Source organism: Dipodomys ordii, unplaced genomic scaffold, assembly GCF_000151885.1.
Source record: "Dipodomys ordii isolate 6190 unplaced genomic scaffold, Dord_2.0 Scaffold14, whole genome shotgun sequence".
Classification (NCBI taxonomy): domain Eukaryota; kingdom Metazoa; phylum Chordata; class Mammalia; order Rodentia; family Heteromyidae; genus Dipodomys; species Dipodomys ordii.
The window spans coordinates 2,020,863-2,036,435 of record NW_012267230.1 but is presented as its reverse complement, the minus strand read 5'-3'; the positions used below and the strand labels follow the sequence as shown (position 1 = coordinate 2,036,435).

The following is a 15,573-nucleotide window of genomic DNA, read 5'->3' as shown; positions in this document are numbered from 1 at the left end:
AGGAGGAGGAGGAGAAGAAGAAGAAGAAGAAGAAGAAGAAGAAGAAGAAGAAGAAGAAGAAGAAGAAGAAGAAGAAGAAGAAGAAGAAGAAGAAGAAGAAGAAGAAGAAGAAGAAGAAGAAGAAGAAGAAGAAGAAGAGGAGGAGCAACAACAACAACGAGAAAAAAGAATTATATTTGGTTTTAATAATTCTTTTTTTTTTTTGGTCCTCAGAAAGGTAAAAAGGGGTTGTAATACATTTCTGTTTTAAAAACAATTTGGAACTAAACCAAACTTTTTTGTGTCCTTTTTGTATCTAATCTTATAGTTTGTTAGGGATGTGTCCACATTTTCTCTGACATAGTATGAAATGATTCGTATGTGAAGAGTAAAACTTACTTTTCATTTTTTAAAAATAATTCTATTGTTATTATTAAGGTATTGTACAGAGGGGTTGCCATTTCATAAGTCAGGTAATGAGTACATTTCTTTTTTGGGATAATGTTGTCCCTTCCTTTTCCCCAGTTTCCCCCTCCCATCCCTGCCCACAAGTTACATGGGTTATTTCCCACATAGAATATACTGAATAGCCCCAGTCACTGAGCCACTGCCGAGAACTCAGCTGCCTCCCCCTTGAGCCCCCTCACTTGCCGACCCTCGGTCCCCCCCCTCTCCCAACCCACCTTCTCCCACAGCCGCCTTCCCCAGGCCATTTCCACAAAGGAAAAGGAATCCTATCATATGTCCGCTATCCAGAACCTCCACCCTTTCGACCCCTTTGCTGATAAAAGTAAGGGTGATGACCCGCTTCCTGCTGGCACTGAGGATTATATCCATAGAAGAATTCAACAGAGAAATGGCAGGAAGACCCTTACTACTGTCCAAGGGACCGCTGATGATTTCGAGAAAAAGACACTAGTGAAGGCGTTTAAGAAGAAATCTGCCTGCAGTGGTACTGTAATTGAGCATCCAGAATATGGAGAAGTAATGCAGCTACAGGGTGACCAGCGCAAGAACATATGCCAGTTCCTGGAAGAGCTTGGACTGGCTAAGGACGATCAGCTGAAGGTTCACGGGCTTTTAGTGCTTGTGGCTCACTGAAGCTTAAGTGAGGATTTCCTTACAAGGAGTAGAATTTCTCTTCTGTCCCTTGTCACAAGTTTAAAAACCTCACAGCATGTATAACGTAACCATTTAGGGTCTGCTTTTAACTTGGGCTAGTGTAACTTCTTCATGCAGTAAACTGAAAAGAGCCATGCTGTCTTAAAAAATTATAAATATGTATATATATATATATATATATATATACACACACACATACACACTGAGTAGCAAGATTACATTTCTTTACCCTTCCTCCCTCCCTTTTTGCATCTCCCCGAACCCCCCCCCCAAGAAAAAAGAAAAAGAACACAAGCAACAGCAACAGCTATATTTCTATTTCCTGGAGTTTGTTTCAATAAATAGTTTTTTTGTTTTGGGGGTGGGGAGTTTGGTCATGGGTCTGGGCACTGTCCCTCAGCTCTTCAGCTCAAGGCCTAGCGCTTGCTCTACCACTTGAGCCACAGCACTACTTCTGGTTTTCTGTGGTTTATTGGAGATATGGGTCTCATGAACTTTCCTGCCAGGGCTGGCTTTGAACCACGATTATGAGATCTCAGCCTCGAGAGGGGCTAGGATTATAGGCATGAGCCACCAGCGCCTGGCTTCAATAAATACTATTTTAAATGTTCTGAAAAGTTATCCCTTTGTGTTTCTCCCCAAAGGGTATCCTTTAGTTTGACTGTGTGTGAATGCCTAGAGTTTTGTATTCGTTATCATGTCCAGTTGTATTTTAGATCTAGCTTCCTCGTATGAGAGAAAACATTCACCATTCATCTCTGAACTTGGCTAACCTCATTTAATATGATTTATTCTAGGTCCATCCATTTCCCTGCAAATGACATAGTCATATTCTTTCTAAAGGATGGGTAAAATTCCACTGTGTATAGGTACTGCATTTTATTGATCCACTCATCTGTTATTGTAGGGCATTTGGGCTGTTTCCATAACTTGGAGATGGTAAATAATGCAGCAATGAACATGGATGTGCAAGTGTCTTTACCATATCCTGACCTGTCATGATCTGGGTAGATGCCCAAGAGTGGGTGATAGGGAATTTCTATGTTTAATTTTTTTGAGGAACCTCCAAGCCTTCTTCCAGAGTGATTCTACTGGATTACATTCCCACCAACAATGCAATAGGGTTCCATTTTCCTGATACCCCCACCAACATATGTCATTGCATTCTTGATATGGCCAATCTAACTGGGGTGCGATGGCATCTCCAACTATTTTTTAACATATGAAACATGTAAAATGTCATCTTAAATTGAAAACAATAAGTAGGGCATAGTGATGCACACCTGTTATCCTAGCACTTGGGAGACTGAGTCAGGAGGATTGTGAGTTTTAGGCCTAATAAGACCTTATCTTGGAAACAAAGCAATACACACATATGTGTGTATGCATGTATTTTATTTTCAGGAAAATTTATATGTACTCAAACATGGATACATGGATACTTCTATTGCTTTCTGTCACATGTGGCTTTGAAACCTCTGAATGACATGACATATATAATTCTTTATGAAGAGAAAATCACTACAAAGGAAGGAGCAAAAGCAACAAGATCCAACCTGGAGAATGCCATGTATGTTTGTCAACCTTCCTTATCCTGCTGGAATTTACAGCTCCTAGAATTCTCCTATGCATTCCCCTCATCCTCACCCCTCCCCAAGAAAAGGACTCCTTCTTGGGCATAAGCCAATCTAAATAAATTACATTAAAGTGACACTAACATTCAGTGAAGAGTGGACCCAACTGGTGAGCTGAAGATCTCCGAATTCCATAAATCTTACTTTAATCCACTACATTGTTCCACTCTTTGCTAGCAAAACAATGAGGTATTTGATTTGTAGACACATTCCATGAAGACCACAAAACTGATTCCATTTTCCTTTTTTTTTTCTTCCAGTCCTGGGCTTGAACTGAGATGCTGGGTGCTGTCTTTTGTTCAAGGCTAGCACTCTCCCACTTGAGCCACAGCGCCACTGCTGGCTTTTTCTATTTATGAGGAATCATGCATGTAAGCAAGCACTCTACCACTAAGCCACATTCCAGCCCCTGGCTCCATATTTATTTGGAATAGTAGGCTATTGGATTTCTTCAGCAAACACCCAAGTAGATTTTTTACATAACCTTTCCATAGTTGGATTCTTCCAACGAAAGAAAATATACATTTAGCATGCAAGGGTCAAGTTGGAGAGAGATGGAGGATGAAGCTGCACTGACAGTTGGGCCCTCCATCCCTTTTGAGGGGCCTGGAGCCCAGGGTAGGCCTTTAGCAACGTAGGTGACTCCTCTAGACAGTGTTGTGCTCACTGTAGATAAGAGCTGGGGATGAGGGCCGTGGATGGACGACAGGAGTGAAGATGGTGAATCTGGGCCAGATGGATGTGGAGCAGGACCCACTTGGCCTGGGCCCACAGCCTGGCTGGAAAGAAAGTCACCAGAGCTTGCCTGGCAGGAAGGGGTGCTGGGCTTGGTGGCAGCCAGTCGGTCCTCCGCTCAGAAGCAGAAGGCACAGAGGATCAGGTGCCATCAGGACGTCCTTGGAGGAGGTGCACCCAGCACAAGGCCACCCTGGGCTGCTGGAGAGATCTACGTAGGCCGCCATGGGCCAACTGGTCCCCGTGCGTAGACTCGAACCTGCCAGAGCCCCGCAGCGCGCCTGCGCGCCTCATCCATGGCGCATGTCTGGTAACGTCCGTCATAAAGGGTGCGTGCAGGTGACATCACAAAGGGCCCAGCATCCTCAGTTACGGGAGATGATGGAGAGAGCAGCAGGGCCCGGCGGGCGTCGCACATGTAATGGGAAATATTCTCAGTAAATATTTTCCTAGGAGCCGGGCGTCGTCGGTGGCTCACGCCTGTCATCCTAGCTACTCAGGAGGCTGAGATCTGAGGATCACGGTTCAAAGCCAGCCCAGGCAGGAAAGTCTGAGAGACTCTTGATCTCCAATGAACCACCAGAAAACCGGAAGTGGAGCTCTAGCCTTTAAGCAAGAGAAGCTCAAGGTCAGTGTCCAGGTACTGAGTTCAAGCCCCAGGACTGGAAGACAAAGAAATGTTATGGACCTAGCTGGGTAACTTTACCCAGGAGGGTTTATGGTGCAGGACTTGGGCCTGCAAGCTGGTCTGCTCCTAGCCTGGCCACCCTGGATCTCAGCAAAGACCTCCACAGGACCACAGGACCCCTACGAGGCGGTGCCCTCTGCCAGAGATCACAGACTCCACGCTGGGGAATATCCCTTTGGGATCGCCAGAGGATTGCTGAAAACCCTGTGTCTGTGCTGCCAACAACTGGCAGCTGGGGGGACACTGGAAACCTCCAGAACCATGAGGATCCCTCCATGGAAGGAAAGGTCTGCACTTCTCGTGTCAGTACCTAAGCAGCTAGCTCAGGTTGTGGAGCTGAGGACCGGTCATGTGATGTTTGCCTTCCTCACCCAAGGGACACAGAGGCCAAAGGCCGAGAAGATCCCAAGGGAGAGACCAAAATTACAGGCCAAGGAGGGGGAGTCAACCTAGCAATAGAGAAACAGCACCATGCAGTTCAGTGAGCATGAGGAGAGATTTCACTCCTAGGCCCCAGCATGGAATTCATCCCAGTGTTGAAAAGGATGAAGAGGTGCTTGTGTCTCCTGTGGACACCACATCACATGGCCGTGATGTCCCCAACTTGCAAAGCTCCACCATGGACAGGCTGGGTGAAAACCAGCTCCCCAGCTGCCCAGACTCCCAGGGGTCAGGGAAAGGGGTAGAGGGGAAAAAGCCCACATGTAGTCCACTAGCCTTCCCTGCTACACCAAAACTGGCTGCTTGTAGGTGTAGAGCCTCATTGCCCATCTGTGCTTCCCTTGCCAATGCCAGTCCCCATGGGGTCATAGTGAGCTTGCTTTCTTGCATGGATGTCCAGAAAGTTTTGGACATGAGAATGTTCAGTTCACTAACAGTAAAATCTGTACGACAGAAGGCTCTCAGGATAGCACAGAGACGGAAACAGACGGCCCCAACACAGCCCCTCCTGTTCCCCCACCTGAAGCAGGGGCATGGGGCTTGCTGCCCCTGCCTCCGTCTTCCAACTCTTCCCAGCGCCGCTAGTGTGGAAGAGCAGGATGTGGGGGGATGTTCCGCGCGGAGGGGGTGTCCCCACATCCTGTCAGCACTCTCATCAAACCCTAAAGACTGGTGCCTAAAATTCACAGTTGCCCTTTGGTCCCCCCAGCAGACCTTCTTCCTCCCTACACCCCTGTTTCTAATTTGGAGGTTCCAAATGATGAGAATGAAGACCATCCTCGTGTCAGGAGCTGCTACCCCCTCCTGTGTTTCTGGTCCCCAAACTTCCTCCCCCTGGACACTTGCACCTCTCCTACACAAAGGAATTTCCCCAGCCCTGGTTGCATAGAGTCCACTCCTCTTTCCTTCCCTCTCCTCCTCCCCCCCCCCAGTTCCACTGAGCAGGAACAATGTGAACACTGGCTCCATGCCACTGGGCTTACCGCTCGGCCTCAGGGTATCCTCTCCTGCAACCAGGCATCCAGCTATAGATGATGATGCTGTTGACATGGATACCACACCGCCTTCTGAAGCGGTCACTTTCACATCTCCCCCAGTCTCCAACACCAACCCCTATGGGTTTCCCCAGGTCCCCAGTAGCTTACAACAGGGACATTTTCTGAATGATCCAGTCCCTGCTGGCCTACCTGTACCTTCCCCATATCTATTTCTCCAGGTCCCCTGGATCCTGTGCCAGGAGCACCTTGTGAAAGGGCCAGCCCCCACCACCTCACCTCTACCCAGGGTCCCCTGTCCTTCCCTAGTTCTTTTTTTTTTTTTTGGTGGTGGTGGTGGTGGTATTCATTGTGGGGTTTGAACTTAGGGCCTGGGCACTGTCCCTGAGCTTTTTTGCTCAAGCATTCTACCACTTTGAGCCACAGCTCCACTTCCGGTTAGTGGTAGTTCATTGGAAATGTGTATCAAGGACTTTCTTGCCCTGGCTGGCTTTGAACCATGATCCTCAGATCTCAGCTTCCTGAGTAGCTAGGATTATAGGTACCCAGCACCTCCAGTCTTGAGTTAAATCAGGTGGCACTATTTCTACCATGCCAGACCCCAAGAAGGGATTTTCACAGTCCCAGCCCATGCAAGGACCAAGCCCCAATATTGGTCCTCTGTACAGGAGCCATCCTTCATCCCACATTCAGGGTTTTCAATGGACAATCTTATGACAATTGCTCCTCTGAGCCATCCAACAACCCTAAAAGCACCAGCTGTTGGCCTATCTGCTGCTCTAGTGTAGCCATCCGGTGCCACCATCATGCGATCAGAACACATGGCCATGACATTGTTCATGTCTGAAGTGAACCCAGCTGTCACTACCCAGCAGGCCTCTTGTAGTGACTCGTGGCATGTGTTGAACCCTGTCACTCTGACAGCTTCTGGCACCCAAATCTACAGGCTGACAGGCTCTAGTGACACTGACTTATCATCCTACAACATTGGCCGTAATGGGAAATGGAATTCCACCAAGTGCAGGACACGTAGGGTTCGGAGTGCCCACCAAGCACACTCGAAATTTAGAGCATCCAAGGTCTGACAAAGGTGGAAATTTCCAATGCAGAAGACGCAACTTTCTAACACATGCTGTCAACACTCTTCAAACCCTAATGAGAGACTGGTGCCTAAAATCCATAATTGCCCTTGGCTCCCCCAGCAGACCCTCTTCCTCCCTGTGTCTTTGCTTCTGATTTGGGGGTTCCAAATGATTAGAATGAGGACCTTATGTATCAGGAGCTGCAACCCTTACTCCTTTTCTTGGCCCCATACCTTTTCACCCTGGACACTTGTACCTCTCCTGCACAAAGGAATTCCTCAGCCCCGGATGTGTAGAGTCCACTCCTCTTTCCTTCTCTACCCCTCCTGCAGTGCCACTGAGCAGGAACAATGTGAACACTGGCGCCACGGCCAGTGGTTAACCACTGGCTTTGTTAATGCTCGCCCTTAGGGTATCCCCTCCTGCGACCAGGCATCCAGCTACAGGTAATGATGATGTTGACATGGATACCAGTCACCCTGCCTGACTTGAGGACCGGCTTGGCTCAGCCAACCGCTGGGCCAGTTTTATTTTCATTGGTATTAGGGCTTGAACTCAGGGCCTGGGCACTGTCCCTGAGCTCTTTTGCTCAAGGCTAGTACTCTCCCACTTTGGAAATAATCCAGAGGTTGGCTAAGCATGCTGTTTGAGGGGACTCCAGGAAACAGGACTTCTTGTTGTTCCCCTGTTGCTGGGGTGTTTGTTGGCAGCTCTCTTGCAGAGGGCACAAGGGCACAGTCTAACAAAGCCCCAGATGCGTGCACTCATGATGCTCGCAGTCCAACTTCTGAGAATTTGCCCTGCAGGTGCACTCCCCACTCATGAAATGATGTGAGCAAGGTTATTCGAAGCAGCACTGTTTTCTTCAGGAGAACCTGGAAATCATCCAAAGGTCCATCAGGTTAATGAAACACTGTAAAGCTGTTTTTAAAAAAGAAAGAAATTCTACCACCTCATACAGAAAAATCTCTAGGATATAGCAAGTGGGAAACCCCACTTGCAACTCCTTTAGCCATTAGGGAAATACATATCAGAACAACACTGAGATTCCTTCTCACCCCAATCAGAATGGCCATGGTCAAGAAAACAGTAGCAAGCCAGGTGCTGGTGGCTTACACCGACCATTCCTAAACTATTCAGGAGGCTGAGATCTGAGGATCACAGCTTGAAGCCAGCCCCAGGCTGGAAAGTCCGTCACACTTTTGTCTCTACTTAACCACCAGAAAACTAGAAGGGGCCCCATTGGCTCAAGGTGGTAGAGTGTTAGCCTTGAGTGGAAAAAGTTCAAGGACAGCATCCAGGCCCTGAGTTTTAAGCCCCACCAACAACAAAAATAAAACCAAAAGAAAAATAATAAAACCAGTGTTTGCTAACAAACACTGGTGAGGATATAGGGAAAATAGAACCCTTATTTATAGTTGGTGAGAATATAAACATGCAATCTTTATGGAAGTCAGTTTGGAGTCTCTTTTTTCTGTGGGGGGGATTGGTCAGGGGGCTTGAACTCAGGGCCTGGGCACTGTCCCTGAGCTGTTTCAAGGCTAGTGCTCTAGCACTTTGAGCCACAGCTCCACTTTCAGTTTTCTGACAGTTAATTGGAGATGAGAGTCTCACAGACTTTTCTGCTTGGGCTGGCTTTGACCAGGATCCTTAAATCTTAGCCTCCTGAGTTGCTAGGATTACAGGCATGAGCCACCAGTGCCCAGCTAGAGTCTCCTCATTAAACTAAAAACAGACCTACCCTGTGGTCCTGATATACCACTCCTGAGTATGAAGAAATCAAGTCAACAGACATTAGAGACACTGGCACAATTCAGCCAGGTTATACCATCAGTTTAGCTGCTCATCAACAGAGAAGCAGACAAAATTAAGGTGGTGAACATGCACAATAGTATATATACAAAGGAATATTATTCAACTATAACCAAGAAGACTACTTGGCTGGGAATGTGGCTTAGTGGTAGAGTGCCTAGCATGCATGAAGACCTGGGTTTGATTTCCTTAGTGCCACATAAACAGAAAAAGCTGGAAGTTATGCTGTGGCTCAAATGGTAGAGTGCTAGCCTTGAGCAAAAGAAGCTCAGGGACAGTGCCTAAGCCCTCACTTCAAACCCCAAGTCTGGCAAAAAATATATATATATATTCCTGCTCAGGAGGCTAAGACCTGGAAGATTATGGTTTGAAGCCAATTCAGGCACAAAAGTCTGCCAGACTTTCCAAAACAACCAGCAAAAAGCTAAGCTATAGGCAACTGGTAGAGTGGCAGCTTGAACACACACACACACACACACACACACACACACACACACACACACACTACACACACAGATCCAGTTAGGATATGAGGTCTTGAATTCAGGCCACAGTACTGAACATTGACAACAACAAAAATAGCTAATTGCAGAAAAATTTTATATTATTGTGAATAAATGCACTGCTTTTTCGGTGAAATGAGAGAGAATAGAAGAAAATACTCCTAGATGCACACGTGTCACTGCACACATGTCAATACGCCTAGAAGCTATTTCTTAAGGGGTAGCCTGGAAGATAGCAGAGTGCCATGCGGCTCAGGTCAGTATGGGACACCAGTTAGAAGTGCTTTGCACTTCATACCTCTCCATATGGCTAAGTTCACAACTGTGGGGCTGTAATGACATTACCTACTCAAGCCTAAACTATAAAAATATTCAATTAAATCTAGAGCTGGGTGCTGGTGGTGCACACCTGTAATTCGAGTTACTCAGGAAGCTGAACTCTCAGGATAAAGGTCCAAAGCCAGCCCAGACAGAAAAGTCCATGAAACTCGTCTCCAGTTAACCACCAAAAAGCCAGAAGTGGATCTGTGGTTCAAGTGGCAAAGTGCCAGCCTTGAGTGGAAAAAGCCCATTGAGAGCAAGAGGCCCTGATTTCAAGTTTTGGTGTGCACATGCACGTGCACACACACACACACACACAGCTTATAAAGTGCATTTTAATATGTGCTCTTTATGCTCACTTGCATTTAAACCACTCAATAAATTTCATATTTGTCTCACTTTTGTTAAGGAAGAATGAGCCAGCAGCCTTTTTTTAAATTATGATTAATGACTTTTTTTCTGTCCTGAGGCTTGAACTCGGGACCTGGACGCTATCCCTGAGCTCTTTTGCTCCAGGTTAGCACTCTACCACTTTGAGCCACAGCTCCACTTCTGATTTTCTGGTGGCTAATTGGAGATAAGAGTCTCACAGACTTCCCTGTCTGGGCTGGCTTTGAACTGGGATCCTCAACTCTCAGCCTCCTGAGAAGCAAAGATTACAGGCATGTGCCATCAGCACCCAGCTTAATGACTTTTTTTGTTTATGTGGTACTGAAGAATCAAATCCAGGGCCTCATGAATGCTAGGCAAACATTCTACCACTAAGCCACAATCCCAGCCCTTTTTCTCCCTTTTAATTTTAATTTGTTACATTTTATGTTACAGATGTAATATTAGGATGGGTTTATATATATAACATAATGTGCATAATCAAAACATTGCCATTGAATGGTGTGTAATTACAACTGAGAACCACCAGTTGAAGCCAGTTTCAAAACCTGTGAGCCAAAAAACTACTACACTCTACTGCCCCCTGCTGTAAGTAAGTTTTGGTACACCCTAGATCTCCAGAACACAGGCCACAACTTTGATACCATACTAGTAACAAAGGGAAACATAAATAGGAAAATCACAAGCAGTTCAGGCCGGCCTGAGTATAAAACCAGATCTTAGTCTTAAAAATAACCAACACAGGGGGTGGGAAGTTGGCTCAGTGGTAGAGCGTTTGCCTTGCATGCATGAGGCCCTGGGTTCGATTCCTCAGCACAACATAAGCAAAAAGAAAAAAGCCAGAAGTGGCGCTGTGGCTTAAGTGGTAGAGTGCTAGCCTTGAGCTGAAGAGCTGAAGGACAGCGCCCAGGCCCAGAGTTGAGGCCCCACAACCAGACCCAAAAAATAAAATAACCAACACAGTCAGGTGTCAGTGGCTTATACTTGTAATCTTAGCTACTCAGGTCACTGAGATCCTAGGATCAGGGTTCCAAGCCAGCCCCAACATGAAGTCCATCAGAGACTCATCTCCAATTAACCACCAAAAAGCTTGAAGTGGAGCTGTGGTTTAAGTAGTAGAGCACTATCCTTGAGCACAGAAGCTCAGGGAAAGCACTCGAGGCCCCAAGTTCACGAAGAGAGAGGGCGGGGAAAGAGAGGAGATGAGAGGAGAGGAGAGGGGAGGGGAGGGGAGGGGAGGGAGAGAGCTGGCAGCTGGCAGATTGGCTCAAGTGGTAGAATGCCTAAGTAAAAATCACAAGACCCAGAGTTCAAACCCCAGTACTGCTCTGCCCAAAAGGAATAGGGAAGGGATGGGAAGGGAAGGGAAAGGAAAAGGTTCTTTTCCTTTTTTTTCTTCTTTTTTTGCCAGTCCTGGGCTGACACTCTACTACTTGAGCTACACCTTCGCTTCCAGTTTTTTGCTGGTTAATTATAGATAAGAGTCTCACCTGTTTGTCTGCCTAGGCTGGCTTTGAACTTTGATCCTCAGATCTCAGCTTTCTAAGTAGTGAGCGTTTCAGGCAGGAGCCATCTGTACTCAGCTTTATTATTTCTCTGCAAGCCAAGGGATCTTTTCCAGTAGCATTATTATTCTTTCTAAGTTCACACCCTGAGTTTTTTTGTAACTCAAAAGCTAAAACACTTTCTCTCTTTCTGCTTCTTCACCCCTCCCTGGGGAAGGAAATCAAAGCAGCCTCTCTTGAATGAAAGAAGTCTGCAGGGGAAAAAGGAAGCTGCAGCAGACAGAAAGAAAAACAGGTTAATATTTCAACAGAGGAACTTGCTAGATGTGGGGGACAGAGGACACATGGCAGAACATGAATGCAGATGCTCTGCTTCCCCAAGATGCAACCATGAATGGAATTTGTGTTCCTATTAATATTTTTCTCTTTCTTGTGCTGGTATTGGGGTTTGAACTCAAGGCCTGGGTGCTGTTTCTTAGCTTTTTTACTCAAATCTGGGACTGTACCTCTTGAACCACTGCTCTTTTGTGGCTTTTGGCTTAACTGGTGGGAGATATGAGTCTCATATTCTACCCTGACTACTTACGAACCATGATCCTCAAATCTCAGACTCCTGAATAGTTAGGATTACAGGTATGAGCCACCAGTGCCTGGAACAACACTTTTTAATATTTAGACTTTTGTATTATTTCCTATAGTTCTTCATAAAATGTGAGCTACAGACACTCAATTGAGCTATAGAACCATGGTGTAATTTTTTTTTTTTGCCAGTCCTGGGGCTTGAACTTGGAGCCTGAGCACTGTCCCTGAGCTTCTTTTGTTCAAGACTAGTGCTGTACCACTTGAGCCACAGTACCACTTCTGGCTTTTTCTGTTTATGTGATACTGAGGAATGAAACCCAGGGCTTCATGCATATTAGGTAAGCACTCTACCATGGAGCTACCTTCCCAGTCCCTGGTTTAAATATGTCTAAAGAAGGCTTTTGTGTCAGGCACCTGTGGCTCACACCTGTATTCCTAACTACTCAAGGAGCTGAGAGCTGAGGATCAGGATTTGAAGCTAACTGGATCAGGAAAGTCCATGAAACTCTTGTCTCCAACTAACCAGCTAAAAGCTGGAAGTGGAGGTATAACTCAAGTGGTAGAGCCCTAGCCTCGTGTAAAAAAAAATGCTAAGAGACAACGCCTAAGCCCTGAGTTCAAGTTCCAACACAAGCGCGCACACACACACTGTGTTTTGAGGCAGTTAGATTACTATTTTAGATTGGTTCTGGCCTGAGACAAGTACTCTGCTCCAAGATAGGGGGGGTAAGAATTGGGGAAAGGTTCTGTAGGAACAGCAGGGTGGTGGGGAGGGCAGGACAGGGCCAGGGAAGGAGCTAAGGAAAGAAAGGATCTGGCCAAGGATGTCTACAGCACAGACCACACCCCTCAGCTTTGCCACAGTGCCCACTTGGTCTAGGTGGTCTGTCATGTGGCCTGCCAGGCTCTTGGAGGTATCTGCTTCATCTGGAACAAAGAACCCAAAAGAGAATTGGGTCAAATTGCCATCCTATTAGATAACATTGGGATGTTTTACTCAGGAGTAAGGACCCTAGAATCAGGCTAGACCCTAGAATCTGGATATTGAATATTGTCCCTACTCCACCCCTGCTAGTCCCCTAGGTTATATTGCTTAACCTCTGTGAGCCTCAGTTTCCTTCCCTAATAAAAGTCTCCAGAGTTCTCTTCATTCAGAGGTTCAGGGAACCTGATGATTACGTTTTATTTTTGGTTTTTATTGTCAATTGTAGACATTAGTATCATCCCAGGGGAAGCCCAAAAGGGGTTGTGTTCGCTCAGTTAGATGACTTATACTTTGCCAGAGAACCATGCAGACAGCCAGTTACAGAGAACAAAGGTTTATTGCCAGGAGAGGGAGGGATGAGAAGAAGCACCAGCTATTGTCTGAGGTTAGATAACCTGGAGGTTTAGGAGGGGTAGAAGGGGCTAGGAGGCAGAGACCCTGGTATGGACCTGTGGGCCAGGGGCTTCCTCATGGCAGACTAGGATTTATGGCTGCTGTGCAAATAGTAGATATGGGGTCCTGCAGCTGCCTGGACCTGAAGGTCACTCTAAGGGGCTCTTGTTGTCTTAGATGGTGGTAGCTGCCCCAGAGAAGTGTCATCCCAAGGTAGAGGGAGCTGGAAGTTCATTATTTACTGCCTTTACTACATGGGCCTGCTGTTGCCAAGGAAGGGAGCATGCTAAGCTGTGGAGAGGGGAAGGAGTGGACTAAGCTATGGGAAGGGAGCTCATTGCACTAACAGGTCCCATGCAAAAAGCTAGGCACATCACACCCCTAACAAAGGTGGTGAGGCTGGGGTGGCTGGAGTTGAGCTGCTAGTCAGAGGTGGGAGGTGAAGGAATTGCAGGGGGGAGGGATATCCTGTATAATGGGCTCATTGTAGCCAAAACACTTTGGAAGGACTTTGGGAATGAATGATTGAGGGGGCCAGTCTCAGAAAGGAATTTGAGAATGGAGATGAACTAGCCATAAGGACAGCGTGGAACATGGTCAATGGTGACCTCGCTGGCATCCACAGATCCAGGAATGGGAGTGAAGACAATGTGCCGGTGACATCTTTCCAGAATGTTCTGTTGGGTTGGAGAAGCAGACCAGAAAATGAAGATCCCTGATTGTGGTAGATCCTGTTGCTAGATCACATGGATCCCTTCATGGGGGGCTGAGTTAACTGCTAAGAGTGATTCTCTCAGAATCACCCTTAATGCTGGAAATCTGCTTTGCCTGGGAGATCAAAGCTCACCCCTAGGTGAAGCCTGGCCAGGGGCTACCACAAAGGAAGAACAATAGCTGGCCCCTTCTCCTGCCAGATCAGCTAAGACTCCCTTTTTTTTGCCAGTCCTTGAACTCAGGACCTGGACTCCATTCCTGTGCCATTCTGTGCTCAAGGCTAGTGGCTTTACCACTTGAGCCACAACATCACTTCTAGCTTTTTTCTGGGTCCTTTATTGAGGATAAGAGTCTCACAGACTTTCCTGTCTGGGCTGGCTTTGAACTGTAATCCTCAGATCTCAGCTTCCTAAGTAGTTAGGAGGACAGACATAAGTCGCTAGCATCTGGCTGGGACACCATTCTTTTTTGTTTGTCTTTTTTTTTTGCCAGTCCTGGGACTTGAACTCAGGGCCTGAGCTCTGTCCCTGAGCCTCTGTGCTCCAGGCTAGCACTCTCCCACTTGAGCCACAGTGCCACTTCCAGCGTTTTCTGTTTATGTGGTACTGAGGAAGCAAACCCAGAGCTTCATGCATGCGAGGCAAGCACTCTACCACTAAGCCACATTCCCAGCTCTGGGACCCCATTCTTGTTTGGCTCTTTCCCTGCACTGTCTTTCCCTCATCTCCTTTTGCTGCAGGTAACACCACTCTAATAAGATCCTGGGGGTGGGAGGAATGTAAAAATATAAGATGCATGAAGGGGTCAATATGATAAGTGAAAAAAAGAATGATCTATTTGAATGTGGCATGGTCCAGGGCTCAGCCATGCGTTGCTGGGCAGCCCCAGTGGCCACTACTGACGATGTCATTGTCAATGACGGGTATATTAGGTATAGATGAAAGCTATGGGCCAGCTATCAGCTGGGGGAGTGTCACTAGGGGGAGCATGGAGGACAAAGAAAAGGGGGCGAAGGGGCAGGGCCAGGCAGCATAACTCTCAGATCAACAGGGGTTGGTTCGTTGGTTTTGTGCCATACTGAGGCTTGAACTCAGGGCCTCTCACTCTCCCTTAGATTTTCCACTTGGGGCTGGTGCTCTACCACTTGAACCACAGCTCCACTTTTGGCATTTTGGTGGTTAATCACAGGTGAGTTTCACAGACTTTTCTGCCTAGGCTGATATTGAACCAGGGATCCTCAGATCTCAGCCTCCTGAGTAGCTAGGATTACAGGCTCAAGTCACCAGTGTCTGGTTTAGGCAGGACATGTTTTATATAGGGTTGAAGGGGGTGGTGGGGGGGAAATGGATGAACTGAAATTCTTCAGAAAGCTGGGCAAACATTCCTATATGGAGCCCATGAAGCCCGCCTGGAGCAGGAACTTGGCTGCCACTCTCACTGTAGTCTGAATTATCCAAACAGAGGAATCTACAGTCCATCCTTTCCCCAGCATTGCCCAGTGCTGGCCCTGGGGCAGACCAGGTGGCAGGGATGGAGGGTGTGTGATGGGAAGGGCGGGATCATCGTAGCCTGAGGTTCCACCCAAGACTCTGGCCCAGCCCAGGGTGGAGTCAGCTCCGGGTCGGGCGGGGTCTACGCGGTCCCCAGGTGGCTCCAACACCTGGCCATCCGGGTGCCACTGCCCACGGTGCC

The 15,573-nt window shown here is 47.2% G+C and overlaps 1 pseudogene; it reads left to right on the top strand.

Annotated features, from left to right (window-relative positions):
• Window positions 1-720: 720 nt before the first annotated feature.
• Window positions 721-1,080, top strand: LOC105981821 (annotated as a pseudogene).
• Window positions 1,081-15,573: the final 14,493 nt, after the last annotated feature.